Genomic DNA, 25499 nt, shown 5'->3' on the forward strand with positions numbered 1-25499 from the left:
CACATTAAAAGCCAGGGCTAGAAAAGTTTAGGTAATTTACCAAAGTCACACAGTAAGCATTGGATAACCAAGGTCCATCTTACTCCAAAGCCCTTACATGTGTGATTACTGTAGTGTTTCTCAAACTAGCCTGATTATATGAATCATAGGCTAGTAGTTAAAAATATAAGCTCTCCTATTTATTTCCAAGCTTACTGAACCAGAATCTAAAGGGATACATAGCCTTGAAATGTGCCACATTTTACCACGGCCCATGTAATTCATAATAGCAGCAAGGAAACTGCTTACGAAAGCTGTTAAGAATCAGAGTAAGTAGAAAAAGAATTACTTTGTGTTATACTCAATAGAAGAAAGGAAAGAAAGGGGGAAACTAGGAAGAAAAGAAGGGAAGGAGAGGGAGGAAAGAAGGAACAAAGGAAAGAGGGAAGGAGAGAGGAAAAGAAAGAAAGGAGGGAATGAAGGAGACAGGCAGAAAAAGATCCTGGAGCTAAGGCCTATGGCATTTGAAGGATGATGTGAATGCACTTACTAGATGGATGCTTTCTTTCTAACTGCACCCAGCCTGTTTACTGCAAACATAAGGGATCAACCAACAGGAAGCTCAGCTTGCCACTGCAGAGGAGTAAAGCACTTTGAACTACAGGCATCTTGTACACCCAAATTACATACTGTGATACATATAGTATTTGAGCTGTTCCGCAAGACAGAAGCCAATTATTCTTGGCACGTACTTCTGTCGTGCTATCCAAATCACCATCCCTCACATGTGGATCTGTGCCACATCAAACGCACCAAGTCATAAATTCCTTAAACTCTTTGAGATGAAAGTCAAATGTTGGAGAAAAAGGATAGTCTGGTACATACACCATATAGCCGAAAAGATGTGTGCTTAACTTAGAACTGCTGGATCTATTATGAGAAACCGGGGCAGCAAAATTCTGCCTTAGGAACTTTTCAGAGTTTTGTAAACTGAATTTTTCCAATGTAATTCAGTATTATCATTGCCTTTTCAAATCTTAGTTATTTCATTTATTGTATTCATCTTAAAATAATTTATTTTCCAGCCTCTCCCTTTAAATGTTTTTAAGCACAGTGGAAAAACATAGACACTAAAACAAGGAGTAGAGGCCGTAGATACCATCAAATTCTATTGAGAATCACAGAAACCATGCATATGTCCTGAATGGTAGTATGATTTGATAATCAGATCAATTAGTTAACCCATTCCTCTTACCCCTTACAAATCCTGAGGTTACGGGATTTAATCAAAACTGTCAGGTGATATGAAAATAGAAATCTAATGATAACTGTTAATAGTAGTATAAAGAATTTAAAACGTAAATCCTGCAAGATTAAAAAGCAGAAAGTGGGGTATTAGATGCACCATCTTTGTGCTTCTTAAGCTTTAAATATGCTGTGGAAACTCCTAGAAATCTTGTGAAATTGCAGATTCGGATTTAGTAGTACTGTATTTCTGAGTTCCAAGATTCTGATTTCTAACAAGTGCCGATGTGACTGGCCCAGGGGTCAGACTCAGTAGCGAGTGAGTCAATTTAAGAAGGCTCACACTGGAGAAGTTCTAGAGACATGACACAATCTCCCCATAGGAGGGAGTGTGACCTAACACTAGTATTACCTAGAAAAAATGCAAAGATGAAAGACGGATGAAAGTGTTCATTTAAGTGTCCAGTTTCTCCGGAAGAAATGGGTTACCTATGAAACAGAAATATAATCTTATTTTTGTTTTAATGTGAGAAGAATTCTAAGAAAGTAAACAGATTTACAATCAATACATAATTGGGTTTCTCAAACTTAAGAATCTGATGAGGATACTGGATCATCTACCCGGAAAAATACAGATAATGTACATGCACACACTATACACGCACATCTGTATACAGTTTCAGGAAGTTCACTGAGTTTCCTTTGGAAAGGTATGAACTACCTAAAGGCTCATATCACAATTTAAGATTACCAATGCACATGTGTAGCTGGTACAGAGGAACAACTTGTAGTTTTAAGACTAATTGATAGAGGGGGCAATTTAGAATCTGCTTATGTGTTTGACTGATGACATTATTGCACAAAGGCTTACGATTTCTCAGTCACTTCTGTAAAATATAAACTGGTTGAGATGTACATTTTTCCAAGGTAAGACATTAAGCATCTTCATATTAGGTAGGAAAAAACCCACCATGTTAAAAAGTTAAATATATACTACTTCGGAAAAACACAAGACAAAAATCCAGTTTTGAAAATGACTGCACAGTACAGGGGTTTCTGAAGATGTAAAGGGCAATTGTTGTTTTATGCTGGTAGCATACATCAGCTTTTTTTCTCCAATACTTTTGAATATCCCACCACCTGCCTTTTTAAACTAGTAAGAAATTATGATTATTTAGAGTTGTCCTTTAAAAGCCATAGAAAACAAGTTAATGTTTTTTCAAAAAACAGTATTGATCACACAATCTTAGATAAGCAACTTAAAATCTAGAAAGTGAGCTACATCTGTGTGTGTGTGCATGTGTGTGTGTAAAGTTATATGTCAAGACATAATATGAAATATAGACATAATGCTATGAGAGTGCTGAGGGCTTTTTTCTTTTTTCTTTCTTTTTTTTTTTTTTTTTTTGAGCTGGAGTCTTGCTCTGTCACCCAGGCTGGAGTACAGTGGCATGATCTCGGCTCACTGTAACGGGCGCCTCCTGGGTTCAAGTGATTCTCCTGCCTCAGCCTCCCACGTAGCTAAGATTACAAGCACTCGCCACCACGCCTGGCTAATTTTTGCATTTTTAGTAGAGACAGGGTTTCATCATGTTAGCCAGGTTGGTCTCAAACTCCTGACCTGCAGTGAACTTCCCGTCTCAGCCTCCCAAAGTGCTGAGATTACAGGCATGAGCCACTGCACCCAGCAGGAGTGATTATTTCCAGCATGAGATAATAGGGATGTATGAAGGGAATCACCGAGGTAGCTCTGAGCTGGATTCAGGAGGAGTAGGATTTCAATAGACAGAGAAGTAGAAGAGGGACATTTCATGTAAAGGGACTCTCAAAAGCAAAGCATTATAGAGTGTAAGAGTGGAGGGAAGCATATCCTGTTTGGTCCAAGAAGAGGATGATATTTCATCATACTTGTAATATTACTACTTGTATAGGCTCTTCTTGACTCGGTTTGCTTTAACCAATAGAACACACAAAATTGGCCAAGTGCCAGTTCTAGGCTTAAACTTTAAGAAGGCCTGGCTTTTGTGCTCTTGGCAGCCCTGAGTTGCCAGGGAAGAAATTCTGACTACCTTGCTGGAGAGTTCACATGAGGAATCCACATGGAGAGAGAGAGGAAAGCCCTGAGACTACATGAAGAAAGACAGAAGGCACGTTATCTCAGCTGAGCCCAGCCTCCAGTCTACTGGCCAAGTGACTGCAGCCATATTGGGGACCGTGGGTAAGACCAGCAGAACTCCCCGGCTGATCCCAGCACAGACTGCAAAATAGAATGGTTGTGTTTCAAGACATCACTTTCTGAAATAGTTTGTTATGCAGCAATAGAAAACTGAAACTGAGTGTTTACCAACATTTTAAATCACTACTGCCTTTTGATAAATACAAAACGCGTAAACCCAACTGGAGCTTCAGATGTAGCACTGTCCTTCTACACTCACTAGTCATGACTTATTTTGAATTTTATTATTTTGTGTCCTAATCCTAAATTTTGTTTAGGATACAAAGCTCTAGGTTTCTTCTTTTTACAAATGAAAACTATTATAAAAGTAAATAACCATTAAAAACCATTCCCTACATCACCTCTTCTATTGTTCCCCCTTAACAGCAGCACTTTAGATGGATTAGTGCACATGTGTATGTGCACACATGTATGTATATGTGTTCATGGTAATATTTGGTCATAGGGAAGATTAAGAAAAGGATTAGGGCTAAAAGGCTGAACATAGGGTGAGTTTCTGTGTTTATCTTCTGTTTTAGAGGGAACCTAGGGCAGTGTTTCTCAAAATTCTTAACTTAAAAAATATTGGCCAGGTGCAGTGGCTCCCACCTGTAGTCCCAGTATTTTAGGAGGCCAAGGCGGGCTGATCGCTTGAGGTCAGGAGTTCTAGACCAGCCTGGCCAACGTGGCAAAACCCCGTCTCTACTGAAAATACAACAACAAAAAAAAATTAGTCAGGCATGGTGGCGGGTGCCTGTAATCTCAGCTACATGGGAGTCTGAGACAGGAGAATCGCTTGAACCAGGGAGGCAGAGGTTGCAGTAGTGAGTGGAGATTGTGCCACTGCACTCCAGCCTAGGCAACAGAGCGAGACTCCTTTTCAAAAAATGCAAATGAAAATTTAAAAAAATTAACAAATTCATAGGAACCGTGTGTGTGTGTGTGTGTGTGTGTGTGTGTATGTGATGTAGGCCTGCCTATCCATACTGAAACAAATTTATAAAAGTTTTTCCCTATATGTGATACATTCTCATTTATTTCTACTCTATTCCAGTTCCTTTTTTCTTACTGATAGTTGTGACTCATTATATCAATTTCATAATGCACATAGAGGTTGAGACCCTCAGATGAAAAATACTGTCTTAAGGGGCATTAATCATTTAAAAACATTCGTTAAATCCTGTATGTGCCATACATTGTTCTAGTCCCTTGGATAAACCAGTGATAAAACAAATACAGTTCCTTCTTTCATGGACAAAATAGTCATTAAACAGCAATCACAACAAAATATGAACAAAATATGATTTGATTGCATTCATAATAAATGCTGAGAAAGAAAAGTATGGGTGCTATAAGAAGCTCTGATAAGGAGACTTCACTGAATCTGGAGCATTTAAGTGGATCTGTTCATGGATGCCAAGTTAAGGAAAGCCCAAAGTAATAGAGGTCAGTCTAGAACATTTCTGGTCTGCCAAGGGCTAGCAGAGGACAACTGCAGGTGGCTGCTGAATAAGCCAAGTGGGGTGTAAGCTGGGCTGACACTCCGCCCAATCCTAAAGCTGGCTTTAGGGGCTGGTGCATGCTGTAGCCTGTTGGGCCCAGCTCATATGAATCCTTTCCAACAATTTTTGGCTCGTGGGATCTAGAGAGGAGAGGTCAAGGAGCAACAGTGAAGTGTCGTCCCCCTTACAGTCCAGAAGTAAGAGAAGTAAAATCATTTACCATCTTTCAGGGGCAAATTATGAGATCCATCTAGAGTTACGAAAAACTGTGTCCAAGAGACTCCCAGGCTGGACGCTGACAGTAATTACTTGAAGGTGTTAACATATTTGGAAAAAGAAAGTTCCCATTAGAATAAGGGTGGTTGGCAAGTAAATCAAAGACAAAGGAGACTTGACTTGTGCTGCCCATAGAGGGAAGGAGTGCCTGTATGAGCCTCAAGAGTGTGTGCCCATCCTCCTGTGATCTCCCTACTGCTCACATGGATGTCCTAGGTCCTCAAAAACCATGACCACTCAGTCTTCTGATGATATGTATATTTGTCTATTCTAAATCCATGCTATGTACTATTTAGCGTTCTGAACTTACCCACAGAAGGAGAAAGTGTATGCTGGCAAGGCCAAAACACTTTGTAGCTTTTAAGGAATCAGCTGATACTCTGGCTTTAAGGTTCTTGTGAGCTTTTGAGAGTTGGAATCAGCTTACTCAGAGGCTGTGACAAGATCACCTTTCTGAGACAGCTTGGTTGAGGACAGACTCTGGAGTATAGCTAATTCTCCAAGGAAAACACTACTCTGTAAGGACATGTCTGGGTAACCAACTGTCTTTCCCTAGGCGATACTCCTAGGTAACCCCTAACCTCCAACCACACACCATTTTAAATTTTAAATTTCTACAAGGTAGCAGCTCCAGCATGTACACAGCAGACAGTTAACTGTTGATGAACACTGCCTAGGCATTGTTTCAAGCGCTATGTAGGTTATCTCATTTAATCCTTATACCAAGGGAGGTGCTATTGGTATTCCTCTTTTACCACTATGAAAACTGAGGTTAGTTGAGCATGGTGGATCATGCCTGTAATCCTAGCATTTTGGGAGGCTGAGGCGGGTGGATCACTTGAGCCTAGGAGTTTTGAGACCAGCCTGAGCATCATGGTGAGACCCTATGTTTACAAAAGATACGAAAATCAGCCAGGCGTCGTGGTGCGTGCCTGTAGGCCCAGCTACTTGAGAGGCAGAGGTGTGAAGATTGCTTGAGCCCAGGAGGCAGAGGCTGCAGTCAATTGAGATGGTGCCACTACACCCCAGACTGGGCGACAGAGCCAGACCCAGTCTCAAAAATAAAAAGAAAAGAAAAGAAAAGGAAACTGAGGTTAGGAAGCACAAGGTTTCACAGCTAGTAAATGGCAGGGCTGGGATTCAGGGCAGCCTGATTCTAGACTGGAACCTTTAACCAACTTATGACATTGCTCCTGTCAGTGCCTCCACACCCAAGAGGATTTGAACTATGTCAAAAAGTCCATTTGTACCTAAACTGTGGCTTGCAAAGTTACTTTTCTTTAAAGGGAGAGAGGGAACAAATGACCTCTATCTGTATGCTCTGATAATCTATACACCTTTCTTGGTGTCTCATAGAACTTTAATGTTTTCTCCCATGGGATATTCAACACTTCATGCAAACTAGTGAGAAGTGGCTCAGTTCTCTACCCCAAATCTCACCTTTTCTTCTTCTGGCTTTTCTGTGGTCTCACTGGGGATAGTTCCTGCAGATTTTCAATTTGCCTCCTTCCAAGCTATGACTATGCAAGCATGATCCTGGAATTGCAGAATGGTTAGCAAAATGCTGGCTTATTCTCTGGGGAAACTCTATAGTTTTCTAGGGAGATCATAGAAAGCTATTTAGGATCCCACTTTCAAATAGGCTCTTGAGGTTATGATTGTTTCCTGGATGCTTTCTATTGTGCAACTGCCCTAATGTACAACTGGCCATTTATACAAATTCAATTTATAACTAAGACATTGTTTTGAGAAAAAAAAAAAAGCCATCCTTTCTTTCTTTTAAGAAACTTACGACGGGTGGGATGTTTGAATGTGTTCTCCACCTACATTTTTGTATTATAAATCTCAAGGGGAATGAGGCAGAGACCAAAGCCACAGCTTTCCAAGACCACAGAGCTTGATGTCCTTGACGTTCCTGATCTTCTAAGTGAAACTCTCAATTATTTGGCAATGAAAACAAGGCTTGTAATGGGAAATCAAAGAAGCTAAATCATCTGTGTAACATAAACTGAGTAAACTGAGAATTCATTTATTCAAGAATGTATTGAGCAACCTAGGATGGCTGAGGCACTGTTGTGTACATATATCTGTATCGGTGAACAAAATAGGTGAAGATCCTTCCCCATGGTAGCTCACAGTCTAGTACAGGAGAGAGATAATAAATAATAGATATAGTAAATTATGTGTTAGAAGGACAGACATGGTATGAAACAAACAAGCACACATACATACAATAGAGCAGACATTGAGAATGGTATTAATGTGGGATGCAGTTAAAAAATGGGATGGTCATGGATGGCCTAATCGAGAAGATGAAACACAAGCAAAGACTTAAAGCAATGGAATTAGCCCTAAGATATTGGGGGAAAGAGCACTTCGTGCAACACCAAGGTCTTAAGATGGAAGTGTGACTGAAGTGCTTGAAGCAGTAAGGAGGCTAATGGGCTGGAGCTGAGTGAGTGAGAGAAAGAAGAGTAAAAAAGAAGACCAGAGATGAAACAGGGGTCAAAGTGGGCTAGATGTTGTGGGCCGCAATACTCACTTTTAACTCTGAGGGAAATGGGAGCCATTGCAAGATTAGGAGCAGAGGAATGACATGATCTGCACTGACTGCTGTCTTTTGAATGACTGTAATGCAGCAAGAGGAGATGCAGGGTCTCCCACTAGACAGCCACTGCAACCATCCAAGCCAGAGAAGATAGTGGCTTGCAATAAGATAGTAACGATGGAGATGGTGACAAGGACGCTGGGCTCTGGGTATATTTTGAGAACAGAGGCTTTAGGAGTTCTAATGTATTAGATACGAGATGTTCTAAAAAGAGTAGACACAGGGATATTCTCAAGCTTTGGCCTGAACAACTGAGATGAAGAAGCTATGGTTAGAGCAAATTGTGTGGAAGGCAGTAGGGGAAATCTATAATTCAACCCTCCTGCCCTTCCTTCCTCCCTTCTTTTTACCCTTCCCTTCCTTTTTTCTTTTTCTTTTTCTTTTCTTTTCTTTTCTTTTTGAGACAGAGTTTCACTCTTGTCGCCCAGGCTGGAGTGCAAAGGCGCGATCTCAGCTCACCGAAGCCTCTGCCTCCCATGTTTAAGCGATTCTGCTGCCTCAGCCTCCCAAGTAGCTGGGATTACAGGTATGCACCACCACGCATGGCTAATTTTTGTATTTTTAGTAGCGACGGGGTTTTTCCATGTTGGTCAGGCTGGTCTTGAACTCCCGACCTCAGGTGATCCAACCGCCTCGGCCTCCCAAAGTGTCTACCCTTCCCTTCTTCCCTCCTTGTTCTCTTCCTTCCACCTTCCCTCACTTCCTCCTTTCCTTCCTTGCATGCACACCTGCAAATGCCAGACATTATACCCAGTGACACAACAGATACAAGGCATCTTCGCTAGCAAGCTGAACATGAATAATAAAATAGGGGTACAGAAGTGGAATTGATGGTAGGGGACCTCCTATATTCTATTATTCCTTTCTTAAAAAGTTAGATTCTGATATGAGCAGACTTGAATAATTCACATTTCTGAACCATAATTCTGAAAATATATCAACATTTGCACATTGATTCTTCTTCAAAAATCATGTTAAACCTAAACTAAGGATTCCATTACTACATTGATGGTATGTTTTTTGCCTACTCTATTATCAAAAACATATCAACAACCCAAAATAATCACTGACATGAATGAAACATTCATTACTACCTCTTAGAAATTGTGTCTGTTTTGTTTCTCTACACACTATCCATCAAAAGTTCTGACAACTTAGCTAACTAACTATATTAGTTATTGGTTTTGTTCTAAGAAACATAAAGCTAAGTGGTACACTCTGGTAGAAAGGATGTCCTAGGGTACAACAAAAGGCAGATTAGCATTGTGTTAGGTGACCAATCTTGGAAATAGACGGCCAAAGTTGGACTCTTGGCTCTGTTTCTTATTACTTGTGTGACCCTGGCCTAGTATTTCACTCCTCCAGGCCTCAGTTTCCACAACTATGAAATAAACTTTCCCTGCAATCTCCTACCCAGCCTTTCCTAATGAAATAAAAACAATAATGTATCCAATCTCACAGATTTATGGTGAGGATTATGCAAAGTCCTTAAAGAGTGTGGCACATGGTAAGCTGTCTATAATTGGCATTACATATTCAGATATTGAGTGTAACTAGGCCATTGTTACTGCTACTACCATACACCAGAAAATTCTCTCCTCCCTTTCCAAGAGTTCATTTTTATCATTGATATTATATGCCCTTTTCGGGGTCATTTTCACTAGCCATTTCTTTCTTATGAAAAAAACAACAAGAGAAATAAAGTTGCAAAGATGATGTAAATGTTTAACATTATTGGTTAAATAACTGTTAGAACATGAGGAACTACAAAAAGAATTTTGAACTATACTTTGATGTAGAAAATTTTTTTGTTGTTAAATGGGAAAAATGTGTTACAGCAGTAAGTCACCAAATATTATGATCCCTTTAAATATACATAAGTATATATAATATATACGTATATTATACATATACATATAAATGTATATATAAGTATACAAACATTTGGAAGGATTTAGAGTATATACTAATGGTGGCAATACTTACATGGATAAATTTATAGCATTTTGATGCTTTTATGACATATTTTTATTTTATTTTCTGAACATGATAACTGGGTAGTGTCACCAACTGAGATATATAAGGAGGCACAAATGTAGTGGAAAAGCTAAATTTAAATTTGGATGTGAAGAATTTGATAAAACCATGGGATACTCAGTTGGGAATTTCCAATAAATATTGGGGCTCCGAGCTTTGTAGAAGAGGTTAAGATGGATTTCTATATAAATTTAGGGGCTTTCAGCAAACAGGTGGTAATTAAAATAAGAATGCACAAGTCAGTCTTGGAAGACACACAGAGTGAGGAAAGCAGGGACTGAAAATGGAATCCTGGGAACCCCAGGTCAAAGGAAAGGTTGAGGGGAAAGAAAAGAAAGAGTGTATAACCTCAAGCAAAGATGGAAAGGTTTTCGAGGAGGATAGACTGGCAATTGACTTAGAGAAGCTTGATGAGAAATGAACTGAAAAATATCTACTTGGTTTGGCAATTGGGAGATCAGAGGAACTACAGCAGTAGTTACAACAGAGTGGTGGGGCTGCAAGCTGACTTCCGGGGGTGGAGGAATAAGTAGGGGGAAAAGAAAATGAAAATGATAAGTGTAAACTTTCTAGAAGTTTGGGTGAGAAAATCAGTAGAGATATGTGGTAATAACTGATAGAAGATACAGGATCAAAGAGGAAGGGAATTTTTTCCTTAGGAACTTCAACCAGTTTTGAAGGAAATGCAGCCACCAAAGAGTAGGTCAAAGAAAGAGGAAGAAGGTGTGATAGATGGAACAATGTCCAGGAGGAGGCATTGAAGGGGATGGGGATTAAATTTGGAGGTAGTCTTACTTTTAAGCACATTAAACAGAAATCTTAGCATAATATAGAAGAGCAACACAGATTGAGCAAAATATAATTTTGTATCTTTTGATGATTTGGGGTCATCAACTTGAACACCAAAAATTATACTCAGTTGTCCAGAGAGGATGATCTCAGTTGTTTCCAAAGATGGGTTGAGCTTATTGCCCCTTTCAAAAAGGCCCCAAATAGCTACATCTGTGGTTTTCTAATGATTTTGTAGATTTTCTTTTTTTGTTGTTGTTTTTAGGCCATCAGCTGACACTTGGCTAATATCAGTTGTGACTTTCCCTGCAATCTCCTACCCAGTCTTTCCTAATTTGCTTCATCCAATTATAGAAGGTTTAGAATCACATGACCAAGCCTGTATGAATCATCACTAAAATATGAGCTACATTTCTCTGGCTAATGACCTGCATTATCTTTAGTGAGTGAACATTGTGAACATCTATTTTGAGTGCTCAGAGACCTCTTTTGCTTCCTTCCTGATGCTGGTCTATGTTCTAGAAGAAAGGGGACACTATGAGGGTTGCAGGCTGAATTCTTAACAATTAGGATGTATACTGCTATTAATAATTGAGGTATAATATATATCATGCTTATCAACACAGAATGTGCATATAGAGAAAAGGTTAATGGACCACTCTGAGCTTACTTATCAAAGTTTACTGCTCTTCCACAAAACCTACATGGTTTGTTAAACAATTTCATCAGTCTTCTGCAAGCCATAATCTATGATTAAATAAATAATTAATAATAGTTTTAAAATAACTTTGCAATGATTTTGGTTCTGTTAAATCTCCAACAATGTAAATCTCACAATCTTCTGGCAGATTTATAATTATTAATGGAAAACACATTTCTTATCTCAGTTGATGAATTAGTGTTTGCTGTAGTCCTAACTAATAAATACATATAATAAATATAATATACAGCTGGAAAATGTACAAAAGTGCAGGAAATAAAATGGGAATCTTTGTCCAAATTCATTAGCAACCTGTTTTCAGCATATATAGTACTGAGCTATATTATAATGTACTTTTTTGAGCATATATAGTCAAGAAGTTAAAATGGCATAAAGCATACAATTCCCCATTATATAATCAGAGTAAACAAGAAGGAATGATTTCCAGGAAGCTCATCCCTTGGATTGTTTTCTATGTATATGCTGCATGTAATTTATATTGTATGATGATGATACAAACAAATTTTTTTTGCCTTCTGACCCTGATTTCCCAAACTTTCACAGCTCAGACCTGCAGAGACAGGTTTGGAAAATAACATTTGGCAAGAACATGTGCAAACGTGATCAATGAGCATCGAGGTACATGTATATTTTACTACCTTTTCTTTTTTACTCAGAGTGCTTTTAAAAATCCTCATAACTGCAATAAAAAGAACCCACAACTGCCCTATTATTGAATTACAAAGCAATGTGTGTCGGAAACACCCCTCAGCATTTTAAGAGGGTCAAAAGGAAGATGCTCTGCACGTACTCCACGGCTGCAGGAATTCTGGTGAAAGGAGATACCAACCCAGAGCTGTTTAAATGATGACGCTGCAGCCAGGCAAGAGGTAGGGAGAGTGACTGGAAAGCTGGATTGCAGGCGGAACAATGAATGGTGGGGGTGGTGACAAAGTGGACTGGGAAAGGACAGAAATGACAGCAGGAATGAGAAGGATTTCAGATGTGCTGCTATGATAGACGTCCCATTCCAAGTCTTCATGTTTCAAACAAGTTTTTAAAAAGTTTCAAGAAAGACAACTTTCTGCAAGATGAGAGGTTGCTTTAGGCACCTAATTTCAAATAACTAACAACAGCTGGTAATTATTCAATACACTCATTAGTAACAATAATGGCAAGACTAAATACCAATAAAAATACTTTATAGTACACAGTGGCTCCATGTGCCAATTCCTTCATCTTAATTTCTCTACGTTTAGCCACTAATTTCTTTGGCTTCACAGTGGCTTTACCCAACACTCCAGGATACAATTTCTCACCACAGAAGTTACGAATTTCCAAGATTGCTGCTGAATTGAATCACTCTCACGTATATGAAGCAGCTCTCTTATTCTATTCTGGGGTCTCGCTGCTATCAATTATTCAACTTTTTATAAAAACAAAATCTTCCTTAAAAATTGCTTTTGTCAAAACATTGCTATGACCATCTGTGTTTAAAAACCATTAATGGCTGTCTACTAACTTTACTGTTACAAAATGTATTAGTTTGACAGACCAAGGCTTTCATGGCCTAAATTTCACCTGGACCCTCCACTAGAGACTGCCACACTGGTCACACACAATTCAATATTTGTGCATCACGGCAGGAGTGTTCATTCCTTGTTATTTAAATTTCTTATCTATAAGTTCCAACTCAAGCCTGACTTCCCCCCTGGAGCATTTCCTGACTAAGCTGGCTCTCAACTATCTCTTCTACTTTGCAGTATTTATATGACTTTTTGATTCTATTATTTGACATTGAGAACTGCAGAATCGCTGTTGCAGGAATATGCTGGAACTGGATCTTGTCAAGTGTTAAACATTCAAGAATTCTGCAAAGAACTCTTGAACCAGTGATAGCTTGAAACCAGCCATGTGAGGAGTATTTGCACCATGGCCATAGACAGACACTGCAGATCAGGTTTTATACTTTTTTTTTTTTTAAATTTTGTGAGGGGTGGTGGGGTGGTGAGAAGAGGAAGGAGGAGAACTGGTCTGCTAGCATACCACACAACAGATTGTCAAACTATTCTTACTACATTTAAAATATTTTGTCAACTCTCCACTATAGCTTTCCAGTATAAATTCAAATGCTTCCAGGACTAAGTAATCCATGATCTCTCATGGAGTTAAATTCCAACATGAACATGGATCCACGTTCACCCATTAAACTGTAGGCTCCGTGATAGCTAGCTATTTTGTATTCTTCATGGTGCCCAGCACAGTGTGTGGTAAAAAGAAGATCCTGGCCTGGCGCGGTGGCTCACGCCTGTAATCCCAACACTTTGGGAGGCCGAGATGGGCGGATCACGAGGTCAGGAGATCAAGACCACCCTGGTTAACATGGTGAAACCTTGTCTCTACTAAAAATACAAAAAACTAGCCGGGCGTGGTGGCAGGCGCCTCTAGTCCCAGCTACTCGGGAGGCTGAGGCAGGAGAATGGCGTGAACCCAGGAGGCGGAGCTTGCAGTGAGCCAAGATCAAGCCACTGCACTCCAGCCTGGGTGACAGAGCGAGACTCCGTCTCAAAAAAAAAAAAAAAAAAAAAAGCAGATCCTTCTGCCTTTCTAGGGCTCACATTGCCCTTTAACTTCTGGCCTTATTGAACCTTGGAATTGTTCCTTGAACATATCTGGTATTTCTTACCTTGGTAACTTTCCAAAGGCCACTTACCTGCCATGGCTGGCCCAGGCTGACTGAATCCCTCCTGCCACTGAGTGACCCTGTGACTTTAACAGGCCTTTAAGCACGTTGTATTTCAATTGTCTATTGATTTATCCACCTCTCTGCTATACAGTAAGCTGCTTAAGTGTTATCTTTTCCACCTGTGTATCACAAGGCTGAGGTCCCTAGCATACAGAAGGTACTCCAATAAATATTTATTCATAGTGAATAGAGCAATTCAAACAATTTATATAATGTAGGTCTGCTCTGGCACGATTCCATAACATTGATTACTCAAAAAAATAGGCCTTATGCACTTTATGACACTGTTGTAACTACACAGCAACCATCAAACATAAATTTCAAAGAGGAGAGAGTTTATTTACAACTCCATGAGCACTTCAAGTGTTGCTTTCTTCCCAGGCACTGAGAGAGCATCCCTGACGTTGTTCTCCTCTCTTTGCGTTTAGGTGTCTGTGCTTGCCGGTATGCCTCTGTCCTCCTCCTGCCCTGCTTCAGCACCAGTGGCAGATGTACCACAATTCAGGTGAAACCTGGTTTATCCCCAAGAAGTTGTTCTTCACAGTTGTTCTGTTGGTCTCTGCTTAATACCACGCAAATAAAACTTAGGCCAGAGGACTTGGGAGAGTGAATGAGTGAAACAAGAAAGAATGGAAGAAAAAACATAAAAGTAAAGTAAGGCACGAGAGAATTGTATACACTGGGGTGGGAAGGATAAAATTTAAACCTTTTCTGAGAAAAGATATAAAAGTAAAGTGAGGCATGAGAGAATTGTATAAACTGGTGTGGAGAAGATGAAATTTAAAAAAAACTTCTGAGAACCAAATGAGGTTGTAATACTACAAAATTCTTAATTCAAATGTTGTTCCTGCCTCCTTTAAGGTTCAAAAGATAGCTGGTGTGACCATATTCACAAAAGTGAGTTTCTCTCTAAATTGCCAAAATCTTATTAGTAGTAATACTATTATTTTTGGTTTATAGATCCAGGAATCTTTCTAATGATGGAGAAACAAGAATAAAATGCATTTTATAAAAATCCTAATTTTAAATCCTGAGAGAGAAGAGGAAAGTTATGCTCTCTATATATTATATAGGGGCTACCAGCATATGGCCTCTGGGCATAGAAGTACATTTATCTGGGAAACTGAAATAATTATTTAGTGGGCTCAGACAAAAGTAAGTTCTAACACTAGAGCAGAAGACATAGTCTAATTTCATGAAAGCTGATTTATTATTGTTTATAAAACACCAAATTGTCATTACATTTTCTACCCTACGTATACTTGTGTTTTTTCAGTAGTGCTAATATGACAAAGAAAATAATAAAAGACTACCTTAAAGAAAGCTTACAATATGGTGACTTTTATTTCAGTAACATTATTTTTCAATCACTGAGTCCTGCTGTACATCTTGACATTAGCTCTTCAATCACACTCCAAATGGAGTAAAAATTATCAGTAAAGGAAACATTCTATGATCCATTTCAGTTCCACTACCTTTCCCACTGTTCATATTCAGAGAAATGGATATGAAGTGCTAGAGACAAGAGCAGAACAAATTAGAATTCTGCTTTTTCTGTGTGTCATTGCTTTTTGAGATGGGGTCTGCCACATAGGCCAGTGTGCAGTGGTGGGATCATGGCTCATTGTAACCTCAAACTCCTGGGCTCAAGGGATCCTCCAGTCTCAGCCTCCCAAGTAGTTGGGACTGCGGGCATGCACTACTCTGCCTGGCTAATTTGTTTTAATCTTAGTAGAGCCTGTTCCCCAGGCTGGTATCAAACTCCCGGCCTTAAGTGATCCTCCTACATTAGCCTCCCAAAGCACCAGGATTACAGGTGTGAGCCACCAAGCTCCATCAAAAGTCCTGCCTATAAAGTTCCACAGAGACTGATGGTTAAAAATGCAAATTGAAATCAAACCAGCAACACTCTAAAATCTGAAAAGATTCATCATTTCTCCACCAGAACACTTCTTATAAACAAGCTGAAGGTAACTTTGATTTTGTTCAAGGTTGTGTCCTACCTTTCTTTGATCTATCCCACAACATATAGTCAAGTGGTAGCCCCATGAGGTGCACTTCACTAAGAGGAGGTCAGAATTATCCATTCATTCATTGATTAAATACATATGAATCAGGTCTATGTGCCAGGCACTTCGAGTATCAACAATTTCATTATCAACAAGACACAATGTAAGCTCTCAAGAACATCACAGTGTATGGTAGCCAAGACCATTTTTTAAAAAATTGATAAACATCTACTCTGATGTACTCAGTGCCCAATTCTTTCTCCCTTTCTCTTAAAAAAAAATAATTGTACTGCCCAAAGCAATCTACAGATTAAATGCAATCCCTATCAAAACCAATGTCATTTTTCACAGAAATTTTAAAAAAGTTAAAATTTGTATGGAACCAAAAAAAAGCACAACTAACCAAAGCAATCCTGAGCAAAAAGAACAAAGCTGTATGTATCACACTACCTGACTTCAAGATATATTACAACACTATAGTAACAAAAACAACATGGTATAAAAACAGACACATAGACCAATGGAATAATACAGAAAGCCTGGAAACAAAGCCACATTTTTACAGAGTGGACTGTTAGATTGAGAGTAGACAGAGAGCATAATGATGGATACATTTGATTTTCTATAAAGGCACCAAGAATATACATTAGGTAAAGGAGATCTCTTCAATAAATGATGCTGGAAAAACTGGATACCCATAAGCAGAAGAATGAAAGTAGACCCCTATCTCTCACCATACAAAAATCAACTCAAGATGGATTAAAGGCTTAAACATAAAACTGCTAGAAGAAAACACAGAAGCAACACTTCAGGACATTGGTCTAGGCAAAGGTTTTATGGCTAAAACTTCAAAAACACAGGCAATGCAACCAAAAATAGATAAATGGGGCTATATTGAACCAAAAATTTTCTGTACAGCACAGCAAAGCAAACAATCAAGAGAGTGAAGAGACAATCTATTAAATGGGAGAAAATATTTGCAAACTATTCCTCTGACAAGGGAGTAATATTCAGAATATATTAAGAACTCAAACATCTCAACAGTAAAAAAGCACACAATCCCATTAAAAGTGGACAAAGGACATAAATAGGCATTTCTCAAAAGACATACAAATGTCCAATGTGAAAAAATGCTCAACATCACTAATAATCAAGGAAATGCAAATTGATACCACAATGAGATATCATCTTACCCCAGTTAGAGGGCTATTATTAAAAATGCAAAAAGTAAAATAACAGATGCTGGTCAGGATGCAGAGAAAAGGGAACTCTTACATATCACCAGTGGGAATGCAAATTAGTACAGCCACTGTGAAAAACAGCAGGGAGATTTCTCAAAAAACTAAAAATAGAACTAACCACAATGTCCAGCAATCTCACTACTGGGTATTTATCCAAAGGAAAAGAAATTGGTGTATCAAAGAGATACCTACATCCCCAAGTCTATTGCACCACTATTCACAATAGCAAAGATGGAGTATCAACCTAAGTGTCCCTCAACAGATGAATGGATAAAGAAAATGTTGTATATGGTTGGGTGCGGTGGCTTACGCCTGTAATCCCAGCACTTCTGGAGGCTGAGACAGGTGGGTCACGTGGTCAGGAGTTTGAGACCAGCCTGGCCAATACGGTGAAACCCCATCTCTACTGAAAATACAAAAATTATCTGGACATGGTGGCACTCGCCTGTAGTCCCAGCTACCTGGGAGGCTGAGGCAGAAGAACTCCTTGAACCTGGGGGGTGGAGGTTTCAGTGAGCTGAGATGGTGCCATTGCACTCCAGCCTGGGTGACAGAGCAAGACTCCATCTCAAAGAAAAAAAAAAAAAAAAGAAAGGAAGAAAGAAAATGTGCTGTACACAATGGAATATGATTCAGCCATAGAAAAGAATAAAATCATGTCATTTACAGCAACATGGATGGAACTGGAGGTCATTATGTTACATGAAATTAACTGGGCACAGAAAGATAAATATCACATGTTCTCACATACGCAGGGGCTGAAAAACTTGAACTCATGAAGGTAAAGTGTAGAATGATAGATACCAGAGACTGAGAAGAGTGTGTAGGTGGGAGGGGAGGGGATGAAGAGAGGTTGAATAATGGGTGCAAACACACAGATAGAATAAGCTCTCATGTTCCATAGCAGATTAGGTGACTAGAGTTAACAGGTATTGTATATTTCAAAATAGCTAGAAAAGAGGACTTGAAATGTTCCCTACACATAGGCATGATACATACTCGAGGTGATGGATACTGTAAATACCCTGATTCCATCATTATACATATTGTGCATGTAACAACATGCACAATAAATATATACAATAATGTACCCCATAAATATATACAATAATTATGCATTGACAGAAATAATTTATTGAAGCGAAATTCGTATCACATAAACTTAAAAATTGTAAAGTCAAGAATTCAGTGGCATTGAGCACATTTACAATGTTGTGCAACCACCACCTCTATCTAGTTCCAAACATTTTCAACATTCCAAAGTAAAACCCCTTACCTATTAAGAAGTTCTTCTGTCAAGACCACTTTTAACTTCAATGTACGGGAAGCCTTCATGTAGAAACAGGTTTTGAAAAAAATTCTATGTTCGTAATCATTTAACTTAAATATTAGAATTGAGAATGAAGTCAAAGAGTCTTGTAACATCAGACTTAGCCCCTTAGGATTTTTAAAATGGCATTCTTCATTCTGTTTTTTCCCCCCCCGTTTTGGTTTTGTTTTTTTCAGTCTGTCAATTTTCCAGATTCCCATCTCCCACAGTCGGTAGATGTTTCCTTTGATCCAGTAGCTAAGGCATGGTTGAACTGATCATATTTATACCGCATTTCCAAAGATCTATCAACGAGAATTCTCGGGTCTATGTGCTTATTTAGCCCTGCCTCTACGCCTGAACTTCATCTGGAAGTCACACATAGTCTTCTTTCTGTCTTCAGCCATGAGCAATAGTGTATTTGCATTAAAAACATTTCCATGGCATCTTCTCCTTTATTTAATTTTCTATCAGCACACCTTTCTTTGATACTTTCTTTTTCTGCCCATTCTGCTAATTCAGTTGACTAAAACACAAAACTCTTTCCAGGTAATCTTTGTTTCCCTTTCATAATCTGCTGTTTACACATCCACTTAATTCATAATTTTGCTAAACACCTCCAATTCTTTGCTCCTACATTGTTATCTTGCCATCAAAATATTGATTTCAATACCTGTGACCTCTCCAGTCCATTTAAAACATTAATTACCAAGTTTCCTGCCTTTGACATTGGAGTTCTTAATACTAACATCAAACCAAATGTTTTATCCTCATTTCTAAAGCTCTACTCTGTTGCAGACACTCTGACCTCTAAGACTTAACAGATAGAAAATAAGTATGTCATTGTAAATCTGAAAATTTCTGGGTTTACATGTCAGAGATTGGAGGTGACTTGTTTTGAAAGGAGCTTCAACTGAGGCAGCATGGCATAATGCAGTGGTTAAAAGCAAGTCTGTGAAAGTGAGAAACACTGGGGTCCAAATCTTGGCTCTAACACTTCTAAGCTACGTGACTCTGGGCAAGTTGCTTAAATTTCCTGAGCACCAACTTTCTCATCTGTGTGATGTAAAAAAAAAAAATGAGCAGCACTGTTTAGTAAACATGGTCTTGGCTTTACACCACTTCCTAGTATTTCTACAACTGTCAAGTCAATCAACATGTTACCTCAGAAACTGTGGAAAAGGTATAACCTTTGGAAAATGTAATCAAGGGGGAACAACTTTTCCTAGCCCAAGTCCAGCTTCTGGTTCTGCCCTGACAGGTATCTATAAGTCATAATGTTTTACTAGGTCTTCATTTCCTTACTTATAAACTGAGGGAAGTTGAGTGAGGGGTTCTATTTATTTGCATTTTGGCTCTGTAATTCTGGGGTTTTATTTGACATATAAGGACCAAGGAGTAGAAAGGAGCAATCAAGTGCAGTGGTTTGGTCAAGATCACATAAAAAGGCTTGCTGTAAAACCAGGAGCTTGTCTTAAACTGCTTGCCAGCAAGGCTGATTTCTACTCAAGTAGACCATACTCTCTTGCTCCTCCAGCTGCAACTCCACTTCTCATTTATCTTAGCCCAGGCTGACTCTAAGCTGCTTTCACTTCTACCTCCCTGCATTTCGCCCTGATAATTTTGTAGCTTACCTAGTCTCCCTCTTTGAGATCCCTTCTTAAAAGGGTCATTCTATTAACCTGCCCATATCAGTTACTTTACTAGTGCTGATCTATCACTACCTATCGATTCATGGGAATTACAGGGTGCACTGAGACAACAGTAAAATAATTCAACAAACATAATGTTGGATTAAAAAAAATAAGCTAAAAGATACTGATGACTTTTTATAATTATAACATATTTGTTCATGAATACAAACATATATAGTAAAAAGATGAAAATGTGAACAGGATGACTATTTCCTAAATTTATGGCAGAGGTTGTTCTGGAGAGGATGGAAGAAAAATAAGGCTGGCCGTGATGGTGGGGAAATGCAATCTCCAAAATTATCTATCTATCTATATGTTTTTATTAAGAACACCCACAGTAATTATGGTAAATGTTAATGTTTGTTTGTTCTAGGTTGTGGATACATTTAAGATCTCTTGCTTTCCGGGTACATTTCTTTTTCTTTTTTTTTTTTTTTTCAAATTAATTCCAAAAGACTTATACCTGCTACGTGAAGAACCAAGCAAGTTCAGATCTCTTGCTGAAATGTTCAAATGCTGAGGCAAGGCCTGTACTACAAATTTGTGTAACCAAAACCACAGTGCTCTCAATGCTCCTAGTGTTGGATTACAGCAGTTGGAGGAGATTGAGCTATTTTGTTTCCATGGCTCATTAAGCTAGAGTTAGACTGATGTCCATAATCAAATTCACTGCACTTATCCTTGCTTCTTCCCTATGAAGTGCAGCCAGACCTCAGGGAAAAGTCTCAAATATTCCAGGTCCATGGTAATTTGGTCCATGAAAGAAATTAACATACCTGAAAAGGATTAAATTATTTTTCCTTTTCTAAATGATCCTCTTCCTTAAGCTTTCTCTGTCAATTGACTGCCAGCCTTATTTGCTAATTCCCATCCCTCATCGGGCTTCCTAGCACTTCCTGCTGCAAATTAGAGTGCAGTGAACCTGAGCCTGCTCTCCAAAACACATCCAGACTCTGGGGGCTTTCTGGGCTTCCGCTAGGGTGCCTGGTGCAAAGAGCACCTAAATATAATCAGGGGATGATCAATCAACTAAGGCCTGGGAAGGTTCCAGGCGAGAGGAAGGGATATCTTGGGGGACAAAAGGAATGTGTAGGTGGGAAGAAGGCAGAAAGTCTTTCTTCATTTTTCATTGTTGGAAAATGATCTGGACAGAGAGCAATTCGAATCATAGGGAGGGTTGGGCAGGAAGTGATGGGGGAGGGAATAACAGACAGAAATGACATGAACAACTTAGGGAGACAGGTCAGAAAACATCTAATCAAGGCACATAGCAGAAATAGTGAAGGGAATTGAAACAGTTGTTCTGTATTGCATTGACAGTGTTAAAGTCAAAGTCAGTGCTTTTTAACCTCGTGGGGTGGATGAGGGGGTGCAAGGAGCCTTGTGTGAAGGCTCTGGCTCTGCTTATTGATCTCCCAAATACAATAATACATCCTCACATTCATAAATTTGAGAGCAAGGGGCTCTGATCTTGCGATATACCATCTAGGTCTTTATTGGATCCTGGAACTGATTTTCAGAATCCTTTATTCTTTTGAGTACAATTGTAAAAAAAAAAAAAAAAAAAGCAGAAAAGGGAGAGAGAGAGAGAGAGAAAACAAGGAAGAAAGGAAAAAAGGAAGGGAAGAAGGAAGGAAGGAAAAAAGGAAGAAAGGAAAGAAGGGTTCCATTTATAAACCTCAGAAAAACCAAAAATGAAAGCAAAGCAGAACAAAAAATAGCCAATATGACCCAAGTTACAAATTTACCTGTATCCTTTCAGAGGATAAATCCAAATTCCTGCAAGACAATTAGCCATCTTTCTTTCCATTATTACATTAAGCAAGACAGTTTAAGAGTACACAATAAAGGTGCTTGGCTAAACTCCTTCTCCCTTTATTGACTCTATCACAAGAAGCACATTTAATATAATTTTTACAAATTTTTAAAGAACAAATAGGAAAGAGGAGAAGCTTGTACTTTAGCTACCTTTGTGTATTTGAAAGGAATGCTGTTCAGCGCTTCTTCCTTTTCAAAAAGAAACAGAAGAATCACTACTGTGCATAACTCTCGAGGGCTGCTTCTCTAGTATCAGTCCATTTGAAATAGGAGTTTCACATAATTCAATTTATTAAATCCACATTTCCTGCCAGATTTTGCTTTATGTGCATATGTCCTTTTGTTTCCCGGCTAACATTTCCACATCTCGGAAATCATTCTTTCTACTATAACTGAAGAATATGGATATTAAAATCAGATCAGCAAAAGATTTTTATGGACTTGGAAAGCTGCCCATCAATGCCGTAAAATAAAGCGTGTTATACAGCTGATATCATCGAGTCTATTCTATGTTGTTGTCATATTCCTGGCGGTGGGTGGAGAGTGAGAGTGGAACAATTGGGAGTGGGAAAGAGAATGAAAGGATTTGATCGATTGTGGAATTTTAAAGCGGAGACAATTTACACTAAAGAATTCAAAGACTTCCTAACCTCCAAGACATTTTCCAGTCCAGGTAAACTTTGAATTATAGCTGGAGGTGATGTCCTTGGAGCTGCCTGTGAAAGCTGAAATCACAAAATGCCTGCAGTGTTCCCTTCCTAAACCAACTTTGCCATTTTCTCAGGCTGACACACAAACATGCAAGCGTCCACAGTAATGTGCATGTGTGAGGGATGGGGGAAGGGTGATTGTTGCTTTGTAGTAGCTCCTTTGAAGTGTTTAATTCCTCCCTTGTAATCTCTTCATCAACACACATTTAAAGCATATCAGTTTTAGCTCAGCAATTTCATTCTCAGAGGCTTATGTGGCTCAGGGCCTCTGTCCAGCACCTGGGTGGCACAGTTTGTTTTATCTGCATGCAGAAATGTTAACAGAATTAAATTCTTTCCTTCTTTCTCTCTTTCTTTCTTCTTTCCCCACCTCCCTCGATTTAGGTTAATGAGCCCACGGCAGCAGTTGTGTGTGAGTGAGCGGGCGTGTGCACAGGAGCGCCCTGAGCCTGCCTTTCTAAAATACAGGAAACGCATAGAAGAAAGAAGAGTTCAGCTGGAGCCACGACTTCCCTCTTTGCTTCTTTCCCTCCCCACCCACCGCACCCCCCCACCCCCCACACTCCAGCACCGGCTTTTAATTTTCAAAAGCACTGCAATTGCTTGGTGTGGTTTCAAGAGCTGGGGTGCCATTCTCCCTGATGATGACTCTGCTGACGTCAATGGCATTCTTATCATGCCTAGTGCGACATCAGAAACCAGTCCTCAGAGGCTCCTCTTATTCACAGTGCCTGGGCTCTCAGCAAAATGTGGACCGGATTTCTGAAACGCAAAGGACTGCCCCGTTCCTAACTGGCGCTGCAATCCACCAGATAGTCTCCTTCTGCCGGCAGCTTGCCAGTTAAGACTTTGTTCCTTAGTGTTCTGTCCTGCAAGGACCCCCTGAAGGAGAAGAGAGGGCTAAGTGGATCACAGCGTGTCCTCCGTGTCTGAGCTTTCAGAGCCGTGTGTGTGTGTGTGTGTGTGTGTGTGTGTGTGTGTGTGTGTGTGTCCCTCAACCAAGGTTAGAGACTAGTCGATGCTGCTTCTGATTATTCTTCAGGTTTTACTAAAAGGATTCAGTTTTTGATATAAGGCGATTTCCCCGACACAGTGGCTAAGAGCCTCTTGTGTAAGTTGCTCCTAGCTCACTCTCTGGATGAGAACCAGAGCCCAGGTCCCCACGTGAAACCCATATGCACCCCAGAATGCAGCATGCACCCCTCCTCCTTTTTTTAATAAAGAAAAAAAAAGGAGGTTGGGAGGGGAAGGAAAATAATCATAGCTGAATAATAATAGCAGAATAGGAAAACAGTATCACTAAGAATTAAACATTTCACTCTAAATACTCATTACTTGTTAAGAGATCTGATCTCAAAAGCTGAATTTTCAAGGGAGTCACTACATACTAAACCCAGTATGCATTCCTACCTAGCAGTTTGGGGGTAATTATTATGGCAATGATAAAGCTTTTTCCATTTACAGTGGAGTGTATTATGGTCCAAATCTACCCTAAAGCATTTGGGAAATGTATACAGTTCAAATTAAGATGTTTAGAGTCAAGGTCATTTAGCATGATGATGGAATGATATATGTCTAGTTAGATTTCATCTGCCCAATCTTTGACACAAACACATCAGAATTGTCTTAGTACCCACCAACCAAATAATGATTGTTTCCCTTGAAGATTGCTGAGTGACCCACAGTAAGCTTATTAGGAGATTAGGAGCAACTGTTCCGGAGAGAAGCTGTTTAATAACATAGGAAATGTGCAACATAGTTCCATCTAGAGCTATTTAGAGTCATAACATGGAAGGACAGCAGCTTACACCTGGTTCAACCCTTCTTTTTTTTTTTTTTTTTTTTTTTTTTTGAGACAGAGTCTCGCTCTGTCGCCCAGGCTGGAGTGCAGTGGCGCGATCTCGGCTCACTGCAAGCTCCGCCTCCTGGGTTTACGCCGTTCTCCTGCCTCAGCCTCCTGAGTAGCTGGGACTACAGGCGCCCGCCACCGCGCCCGGCTAATTTTTTGTATTTTTAGTAGAGACGGGGTTTCACCGTGGTCTCGATCTCCTGACCTTGTGATCCGCCCGCCTCGGCCTCCCAAAGTGCTGGGATTACAGGCGTGAGCCACCGCGCCCGGCCCTGGTTCAACCCTTCTACCTTTAAGTGAAGAAACTGATGCCCAAAGGCTGCTTCATGCTTTACTCAAGGTCACCCACCTATTAAGAGGCAGGACTGACAAACTAAAGCTGTCTCTCTCTAAATGGTATGCTTTTCCTACTACGACACTGCTCCTGATGATTCAAAACCTACTGACGGAACCTCAAACCCATTTGCCAAGGGAGTTTCCATTTTCTTTTAAATCTGAGCAATATTTCTTAATTTCTTGATTAAAGTGTTATTTCAGGAATGTTTAGATGAATTACAATGATTTTCTCCTTTGTTTTCAGTGAGTTTCACAACTAGTGTAAAGGTTATTAAGTAGAATGGAACAAAATAATATATGTTGGAATGCATGAAATTCAGATGGTTTTGTTATTTGTTATTTTTTGTAGAGACAGCATCTTCCTATGTTGCCCAGGCTGGTCTCAAACACCTGGGCTCAAGTAATCCTCCTGCCTTGCCTCCCAAAGTGTTGAGAT

At 39.5% G+C, this 25499-nt stretch overlaps 1 protein-coding gene across 7 annotated transcripts in view; it reads right to left on the reverse strand.

Moving 5' to 3' along the window:
- PDE4D (phosphodiesterase 4D) overlaps positions 1-25499 on the reverse strand; it is a 1577486-nt gene that overhangs the window by 127902 nt on the left and 1424085 nt on the right. The gene's annotated exons all lie outside the window — the stretch shown is intronic.

Source organism: Macaca mulatta, chromosome 6 (genome assembly GCF_049350105.2).
Source record: "Macaca mulatta isolate MMU2019108-1 chromosome 6, T2T-MMU8v2.0, whole genome shotgun sequence".
NCBI classification, from domain to species: domain Eukaryota; kingdom Metazoa; phylum Chordata; class Mammalia; order Primates; family Cercopithecidae; genus Macaca; species Macaca mulatta.